Genomic DNA, 8,213 nt, shown 5'->3' on the forward strand with positions numbered 1-8,213 from the left:
CAGGGACTAGAGATGGAGTTTCACAGGTTTGAATATAAATTATTGCATTATGATTTAAGTTAAGATTATTACATTATGATTCAAATTACCAGTTGCTAGACATGTCAAAACGAGCCCAAACTCGTGAGCAAACCCAGGTCACCATAGGTTCAAGATGGACTGGGTTGAAAATTTGATTTTTTTTTTCCAATTATGAGCCAAAACAGGTTGGGTTCACTTAACCATGGGTCATGCGGGTTCGAGTCGGGTTATAGCGAGCCAACCCCCATCCCACTTAATTTTAAAATCCTATCTATTATTCTATCTTTCATATAGAAAAATAAACCCTAATTTCTTACATTCTCTTCTCTCCTACTAAATCAAAAGTTGAGTCGTTCATACGATTGTCTTCGCCGAACACCATCGTTGAGTCAATCCTCTTCCTTTTGGGGTTTTCGGAGTTGTAGTGATTTCACGCATTATATGAACTTTTATTAATGTGTTTTCGGTGACCAAGCCTCAAAGAAGATTGTGATTCCCCCAAAGCTTATTTATTTTATCTAGTAGAATATGCAATGTGACACGGTACGATGTGTGAGACCCGGGAAATTAAATAAATAAATGAATATTTATTTAATAAATGTGATGGGGAGGAATTCCTAAGTTAATTAATGCAGAGAGTTAAAACAAGGAACAATAGTAGCTTAAGTGGTTAAGAGTACTTAGTTGTGTTGAGAGGTCTTGGCTTTAAATATTGCGTATGCCATTAGTGTGTTAATCTAATTGTTGAATTATTTTTGCATGTATGCTTGACCATGGAGCGTGATAATATAATCATAGCTGGGTATGAATTATTATGAAATATGAATTGGTTGGTTGGTTGTGTATTGACTTGTTAATGGTGTGGACATGAGTCTGAAACCTTGCTAGCGCGAAAATAATTTCCTTTTTACGTCTAGAAAAGGAGGAATTAGGGTGAGGAAGAGCAGAACATTGTATGGTTGTGTAGGGAGAGTTGTGAGAGCATCAGAAACCTGAGCTAAGGAGTGCAAAAAGGTTAAAGAGGACGTCTTTTGCTAAGAGGGCATGGGTAGATCGAGGTTTGTACAAGAAGGGTTATAGGAGCGCATTTGGAGCAGAAATTTCAGGTTAGGGGAGTTTCTCTAATTGTTTAATTTAAATTTATGTTTTTCGTAGCATGATGAACATTTGCGGTGCCCTTCTATTTCATTTTTTCCCTCTGTTTCATTTTTCTGAAAATTTTCCAGAAATCGTCTACTGACTTTGAAGGCCCGTTAGGCAATGCATGTGCGTTGAACCCATTTTTTGGGTTTTAAGATGAACGCCTAGCGGCAAGGATGATCCCGCCAAGCGACGCGAGCTACGTGACTATTTTTGAGTGTTTTGTTGAATTTTGTGATGATGTTGATCTTCTAAATAAGTGGTCCTTGTTTTTGTTGGCTGAATTCTAATATAAAATATTGGAAATACTATGGGTTGATGTATCTTGGTGAATTGGTGAATGCATTAATATAGGGGATCTATTCGGGTTTGGGGATGAATTGGAAGGGTGACTGAATGTGCACACTTGTGGTGATTTTACGTTCATAGGCAAATTCTGAATATACATGAATATTGGTAATCTAATGTAATGTTATTTTGCGCCATGGAATGTTTGGATTTGAGTTGAGGGGATTTTAGTTTTTCTCGCAGGTGTAGGGAAAACTAGGCCTTTGCTCAGGAACTAATGCACTGCCTAGCGGTACCTGTTTGCCGCCAAGCGATAGCTAGTGCGCAAAGGCACTCTATGTTTTGGTTGTGATGGTTGTGAGGTTGGGTTCTGTTGGGGCTTATTCTAACCATGCATGGGGTAGGGATAAATTGTAGCATTGTGGTTATAATGTATGGAATATAATGGTATGTGGGATGCTAAAATTGGTGGAGTATGTGAAATCATATGACTAAGTGCTGGTGTGAATTGGGGCTTGATATGATGAGTTGGCATGAGTGTAAATGGATGTGTGTATGTGAACTTATATGATTGGTGTGTATGATATGTTATATTGTAATTTTGAATCAAGTTACAAAGTATAGACATGTAAATTGTTAGTCTGGATGTATACTTGAGACGTTTGAGGTGTTAAAACCTGCTTTGAGGTGCTAAACCAGAAGTTGTCACGCTATTGATATACTGTCTGGCTATTCATTGGACTCTCAGGCGATAGGAGTACCAGGGAAGTCCCTAGAGCGCGTGGCGCCTGACGGTGAAGAGTGAATTGTTAGGCAATAGCCACTAAAATAGTGGGTCTGGAAGTGCTTGGCGCCTAGTGGTATAAGGTTTCCACCAAGTGGTCTGCACTAGGATTTTGCCTGGCGGCGCTTAGACAACACTAGGCGATGGCACAGGGGCCAGTGTGCTATTTATGGTTTTGTTTTTTGCTTGGGATGTTGGACTTAGACCAAGAGATGCTTGACATTGTCACGAGTGGGTAGGTTCGTGACTGGTGATGAACATGTGATTAATATGAGCGAAGAGGTTCATATTAGTGATACTCTCGTGTGAGGATACGAGCGGGAAGGTTTGTATGTTTCGTGCTCACATTTGAGAGTTGCTGCGAGTAGGGAGGTTCATAGCTGGATGAATCATGGGTGTTGGACTACAAGTGTAGAGATCCATAGAGTTGGGCTGCGAGCGGGGAGGTTCGTAGATGTTGGACCACGAGTGGGCAGGTTCGTGGAAGCATGCTATATCTTGGGTCTATGGTCAAGTACTTGTTTGGTATGCATGGGATAGTAGTTTCATTTAAAAGATGAGACGGGGTTTCAGAATACCTTGGGGCAGCAAGGTTTCGAGAATAAGCATAAAGTTGAGTTAGAGTATTTTGGGTGGGTTTATATTATTAATTTGTGTGTTCATGTTGATTTGAGCTCATCTTTCTGTTTGTATTTGACGATGATCGTGTGACTTGCCACACGTGAGCAAATGATATTCTAGGTGATGCTGGAGACGCATAGAGATAGAGAGAGGGCTATCAAGGGAGTTTTTATGAACCATTTATGTTTATGTTGTTTATTTTTCAGTTGGCCTTGGAACTTGTAGTAATTAACATGGAATAATGAATTTCATTATACGTACTATGGACGGGTTTTAAATTTTCCCAATCTTATATTCGTTCAAGCAGAAGATTTTATTGAAGCAAAAATAGAACAAAGATTTAGACTTTGTCCTTTTTTTCCTCTTTCTTTCTTTTTCTTTGCTTGTTTCTTTAATAGAGTATGTTTGAATGTTTGTAAAATAAATATTATTTTTATATTTAATTATGATTTTCTTTTAATTGAAGTATGTTGTATGAAAATGATTACAGAGAATGACGAAAACTTCTACTATGTGGTAACATATATGAGATAATATGTGAATTATTGTTTGATTAGAGTATTAAGTATTAACACTTATGTTGTAATAGTGATCTCCTAGCTTCACTAATAGTCTAAGTCACATAGACTACCATATCATGTGGTAAATTGAGGGAGGAGTTCATGCACACCGTATTGAACTTACATGGTTCTTTCTCTTTTGTAAATCTAAGTCTTGGATATTGAATCAAATGTTAGTTTCTGGAAAGACTTACTTAATATGTGTTTTCCAAAAAGTGTTAGTTGATATTCTTTGTGTTGGATATCCTTAATGTATAGATCCATGTTTGTTGAATGTTGAATTTTGAATGAAAGTGAATTTTTAATTAAAATGTATCTTTTTATATATTTTCTTAAGATAAAAATTTGTTTCAATAGTTTACATTTGATATTTGTGTTATTTTAAAATTTCATTGTGTGCATCTACAACTACATAGTGGCGGATCTTGACCAACATTGTTGGGGGAGCCAAAATAATACGTCCAAAATTTATACATTTAATTATTATCGCTAATACAATAAAAATGAATACAAAATTTAGTATAACGATAGCTAAAAAAGAAATAAGATTAAAATGAATATCTAGAATAGTTGAATTTGTCCTGTTTTCATCTTCACAGGTACCTTTCCTTTTATCACTTTTAAATGAAACTATTCTTTTATTCTTCATCAATATACCTATTTAAAAAAAAGACTAAAAAAATTATCATAATCTAATAACAAATTGAGAGACGTAAATACCAAAAGAAAATTCGATGATAATCAAACCACACTTAAAATCTAGTTATAAAAAACACACAGTACAATATTTTTTCTTCTATGTTCATAAAATAAAAAAATTAATATACAAGAAGCTCATTAAATAACTTATGAAACTAATATTTCACTAGCAAGTGAGACAAGAGAAAATTACCTTCTTCTTTATTTCTTCGAGAATGGAAGACAACAACTGAGATATGAGAGCATAAATAATAAATATTTTTCTTTTCAGAAACGAAAGAAAATAGGTGAGAATGGGAGATGAGAACAATTTGTGAGAAACTCAAGTCATATAATGGAAATACAATTAAAATCTGGTTATAAAAAACCACACAGTACAATATTTTTTTCTTATATGTTCATAAAATAACAAATTAATATAAAAGAGACTCATTAAATAAATTATTAAACTAATATTTCACTATCAAGTGAGACGAAAGAATTGCCTTCTTTACTTCCTCGAGACAAGAATGGAAGAGAACAAAGAGAAATAAGAGCAAAAAAATATATCTTTTTCTCTTCAGAAACAAAAGAAAACATGTGAGAATGAGAGATGAGAACAATGTGTGAGAAATTCAAACCATAATGAAAAAAATAAAAGATAAATCTTTTTATTTTGTATTCTTTATTATGTTTGATTTTATATTTTATTATTTTTTAACATTAATTATTATGTTTATAAAAGAAATAAAATATTTGATTTAATCATCATTAATTTGTAATATATTACCTGTTATCTATATTATAAAAAATTAAAATACCTAGAATATAAAAAAAAATTATAAAAAAAATTTAAAATACCTAAAATATAAAAAACAATTTCTAAAGTTTTGGGGGTGGGGTCATGGCCCCTGTCACCACAAACATCCACTAACTATATATAAAAAGGATTTTCCTATTTTGTGTATATAATTCATATTCCTATTTTACCTTTTATAATAAAATTATTTTTAACTGAATTTTTGAAACTAACCACTATTTTGAAAATTTTAGAATAAAACTACCACATGTTCATTTTGTTCTCCTTCTATGTTTCTTCGTATTTGTAGTTTCTACCACTAACATTTAAGTGTTTCTTAATACTTTTAATGACTTTTTTTGTTTGCATTTCATCTAAATATTCTCCACTGCTTTACTCTTAACATTAAATTAGTCATTAAATTATTTTTATATTTAACATTATAACAATAATTTAAAAATTATATTTTAGTTTACCATTTTCTTTCTCTCATTAATTGTAATTGACTTTTAAAGAAGAATTTATCAATCTTTATCTATAACTATATACAATTCTTAATATTTGTCATTTTTTAAATATCTATAATATAATATTATGAGTTGGTAATATTTATATTCTTAATATATCATCTTTACTTATACTTCTTTAAATTTTGTATGAATTATATTATCATAAAATTATAAATATCATTAGCTCGTAATATAATATATTATAGATATTTAAAAAATATAGATACATTATCACTCATAAAATAATATATTATAGATAAATTATAAATATTATCAAGTCATAATATAAAATATTATAGATATTTAAAAAGGCTGATACACATAGTCACTCATAATATAATATATTTTAAATATCTACAAAATGTAAATACACAGGTGGGACATCGCATGTGTTTTCACTAGTTGCTAATATCATTATCTTATGTTATAATTTTAGTTTCAATAATTTATTTTGCATGTGTTGTTGTGGTATGGTATGACGTCCAATGATGTAACTTTCTCAACAAGTATAAATAGGTACAAGTGTAAGAATAATATTTGAACAAGAATTAAAATTTTGTTTTAACTTATATTTTGTAAATATTTACATTTATATATAATTTGTGAATTTTAAGTTGTATTACAAAAGTATTATATATTTTGTATATCTCCTCTTTTAAGTTATTTTATTTTGTTTTTTTAGAGTGTTACAGATAATTAATAACACAGTATATTAAACCTTAAAATAAAATATTTTTTATTTATTCAATTATAAATTATAATGAACGTAATAATTGTAACATCCCGTTTTAATAGTTTTTAAACTATCAAACAAAACATTATATTATGATAATTCAAAGTCAGATGATAGGAATAGGCTAGTATAAAGTATCAATACAGTCATCCTTAAAATAACCATACATGTATTGTCTATACATACAGCCTACACTAAGAAAGGGTTACAAAACACCCAAACATCTAAGCAAGAGAAAGGGTAAAAGTTAATGTTGGAAGCGCCCAAACACTACTCAACTCCTATCCAGGAGGGGTGTATCCTCACCTGCACTTTTAGCTGCTCATGCCAATCATTAAGGGCGATCATTGCAAAAGGAAAAGACACACAGAACAAACATATGCAAGAAGGGTAAGCTAACTTAAATAAAGAGAAATCATGCAATTTAATAATTAAGCATCAATCAAGGTTTATCACATTTATCAGAATTGTTCAAATCGCCACAATCATAACACACAATCACAATTCTAGACTCGATATCCGGATTATGTAAGTGACATTGGAGCTCTTGGTGACTTGCACCTGTGACGGTTCCCAAACTCTGCAGAGTTTAAGGCACAAGGGGTATTCACCCAACCACTCCCAAGATAAGCCCCCTTCACATCTATGACGGATTGGGTCCATAGACTAGGACCTCCTACTACTCCTCCCGACATAATCCATTATACTCTATATGAGTCTTAATGGTTATAGGAGCGTCGGGATACCACCAATATGAGTCCTCATGTCCTTACATTCACTAAAACCATCATCCTTAGAATTTCCCTTGAAATCCTAACTCCATCACATTCTCAAATAAACCAAATTCACACAATTTTGTCAAATAAACTATTAATCATAAAAGTCACATATAGAACAGGCAATCATCACATCAATCCACTTAACATAGCTTCATTTAATCTAAAACAGAGAAGACAATCCAATTCTGCAGTAAATCTCGCTCAAGCTAGAGGATCTCGCCTGAGCTAGAGAGTTGTCTCGCTTAGGCGAGTCACTTTCGCTTGGGCGAGACTCCAAACAGAGAGCAACCCCAAAATCTGAGCGAATTCTCCTCAGGCTAAGCTGTTTCGCCTAGACGAGATTGACTCTCGCTCAGGCGAAACCAGCTCGCCTAGGCGAGACCTCGCGCAACATCAGGGGTGAATTTCTGGTATTTTCGCTCAGGCGAGAGCTGCTCGCCTGGGCGAGACCATCAGAATTTCAATTTGTTTTCACATGCAAACCACACAGTTCATGCCAAACTCGAAATTCACCACACACAATTGTTCATACTCATCAATCGACACATAATTCATGCAATTCTAACCCTAATCAACGATTCCTTTGCGAAATTAGAGTGAGAGGTTAGCTTCCCTTACCTTTTTCTGATTTTTGAACTTGGCAAGACAATTCCTCAACAGGGAGAGCTCAGAACCTCAATCCAATCTAAGAAAATGCAACACAGTGTTGCAAGAGAAGGGTTAGACCTAATTAACCCAGAAACTGAAGATGAATTCTGTGGGGAGAATAAGAAGGAGCTGTAGTTGGTTTAACTTACTCTGAAGAGGGATACAAAGGTTGCAAATTCACAGAGGGTCCAACAGGGGCTTCACTTCCAGGGCCTGAATGCAAGAGTAAGAAACTGCGACTGAGGGAAGAGAGAATTATGAAGGAGGAGTGGCTGATGGAGTATTTAGTGTGTGAGGAGAGTGTAGAAAAAAAAAGAGTTAGTGTTTTGTGTTTGGTAAGAAGCATGGGTCTCACAATAATAATATTAATATAATTTAAATATGCATAATTTTAAAACTAAACAAGCTTAATAACATTATTTTAATTTTTTAAAATTATATAAATAATTATTTTTCAGTTTCAACATATTGTATATTAAAATATTGATTGTATGATGAAAATTATTATACAATACCGTTTATAGTTAAAGATATAAATATTCATACAATTTTATAGGAGTTTATTAATATTATATGAATATTAAAACCATGTAGTAAATATTGTTAATATATCTAATAGCGAATAATAACTTTATATTTATTTTTAATGAGAA

The sequence above is a fragment of the Vigna unguiculata genome, chromosome 9 (genome assembly GCF_004118075.2).
Source record: "Vigna unguiculata cultivar IT97K-499-35 chromosome 9, ASM411807v1, whole genome shotgun sequence".
NCBI classification, from domain to species: Eukaryota; Viridiplantae; Streptophyta; class Magnoliopsida; order Fabales; family Fabaceae; genus Vigna; species Vigna unguiculata.